The sequence below is a fragment of the Corylus avellana genome, chromosome 8 (genome assembly GCF_965113065.1).
Source record: "Corylus avellana chromosome 8, dhCorAvel1.hap1.2, whole genome shotgun sequence".
NCBI classification, from domain to species: domain Eukaryota; kingdom Viridiplantae; phylum Streptophyta; class Magnoliopsida; order Fagales; family Betulaceae; genus Corylus; species Corylus avellana.
Window position 1 is genome coordinate 17,189,903 of NC_142497.1, and position 2,310 is coordinate 17,192,212.

Here is a 2,310-nt window from a genome sequence, read left to right on the forward strand (position 1 = left end):
AATAAATAATAGCCCACTTGTGCAACTACTTTAACCCAATATATATATATATATATATATATACTCTTTCCAGCGATTGATCTTTGTTTTAAGAAAGCAAAATTATTTTGGACCTTCTTAAACTAGTTGCACAAGTGGGCTATTATTTATTAATAAAATAATAAATAGTATGTGTTCATTATTAAAGAATTCATTATATATTATTCTAATGCAATAGGTGTAATAATTTTAGAGAAAAATTTAATAGAATCCCTTAATATATATTAACACTCAAAAAAAAAAAAAAAAAAAAAAAGAAGAAGAAAATTACAGTTTATCCCCCTAAAGTTGACAGCATTTTTCAATTCGAACAACAAAGTTTCAATTTTTGCAACCCACCCCCCCAAAGTTTCAAATTTTTACAATTTAACCAATTTTATCCAAAACTTCTCATATTGCTCCTAATTTTTATTTTTTTATTTTTTATAAATTTTTTTTAAAAAGTTCGAGGTGACCGTAGCCACAACTTTGGCCATCTGGCCATTTTTGCAGAACCAAATTTATTTATTTTTTCATAAAAAATAAAAATATAAAAATAAAAATTAGGGGCAATATGGAAATTTTGGGATAATATTGATCGAATTGAAAAAAATTGAAACTTTGATGTTCGAATTGAAAAACGCTGTCAACTTTGAAGGGGTAAACTGTAATTTTTCCCCAAAAAAAAAAAAAAAAGTTTGACAAGTCTACTAGAAGTCCATTAAAGTGCACCCAGTTTGGAATGTACTATAGTGTAGCTATTCCAGTTTCAACTTAGAACATTAAATTAGATATCAAATATATTCAGAAAATATATTTGATCTAACTTAAACCTGATATTTATACCAAAATATTTTTAGTCATCCTAATAAATTCTTTGGGTGTTATAGTAGTTGACTGAGAAATTGAGGAGGAAGGAAGCGTTTTGCCAACAGTAATTGTATAACTTTCATACACCACACGACATGCTGACGACGATACATGTGACTAATCAGGAAAGGTTAAGATAGAAGTTTGAACATGTGATCTTTAAGTCCTTAGTTACACGTTTGAAGGAACGTAAATTGGTGGAACATATAGAGGTGAAGAATTAATTAGAGCACCCTAGTGATTGTCTAAGTACGTATATGAACAATAAAAATAATTTTGGAATTTTAATGGAGAAAAATGTGGGCATGTATGTGGGTATTGTCAAAACTTTTTATATTTACTACCTATTTAGATTTTTAATGAATATTAAATGGGTTTAAAAAAAAAAGGTGTTAAAGTGACTATGAAATATAGAGGTGTTAAAGCATCGTGTTTTAAGAAATGGGTATGAAGTAGAGAGTTGATTTAAGGAAATGGTTACGATAGAATAAAGGATCATGTTTTGAATGATAATTTTGAAACAAAGAGTTGGTTTTTTAAAATGTGTTAAGCAACCTTGTTTTCAAAGTATGACTTTAAACAAAGGAATTTTACCAAATATGAGATTTCAATTATGTTTTAAGAAACAGAGTTTGATACAAATGAATGAAATGATTGTTAAAGTGAAAAGAATTTTGAAGTATGGAATTCCAATAATGTTTTATGTGTTAAAGAATAATGTTTGAATGGGTACATACATGAAAGAAGAGTTTATGAAAATGCGCTGTAAATTGTAATAGTAAAGCTTTGAGGCCTATGAGAGCGTTGTAACTAAGTTAAGTGTGTATAAATTTCGAAGACGAAATTTAATAAGAGAGGAGGATGTAATGCCGAAGAAAATAATTAAGTTTACTATTAGTAAGCTCATAATAATATGAATTAATTAATGAACTAAATTACTCAAGAAATAATTTAAAATAATAATAATAATAATGAATTTATCATAATTGAAATATAAATGAGATTTAATTAATAATAATATTTGTGTGATAATAATATAATAACAATATTATTTAATGATGATATATTTATGTAATATAAGTTTTAAGTGATAAAAAGATTAACTAATAGGAGAAAATACACTTTACTCCTCTCCCCCCCCCCCCCCCAAAATTTCCAAATTGTTGCAATTCGACCATTCTGACTTTTTTTTTTTTTTTTTTCCCCAAAATGCCTCCATCCCAAATTTAAAATTTTTTAAAAAAAAAATTAAAATTAAGGGGTGGCCGAAGGCACCCCCAGGCCCAATTAGGGTGGCCGGCCACCCCTTAATTTTTATTTTTTTATTCTTTTAACTTGGGATGTGGGCATTTTAGGAAAACAAAAGTCAGAATAGTCGAATTGCAACAATTTGGAAGTTTGGGAGGAGGGGTAAATTGTCAC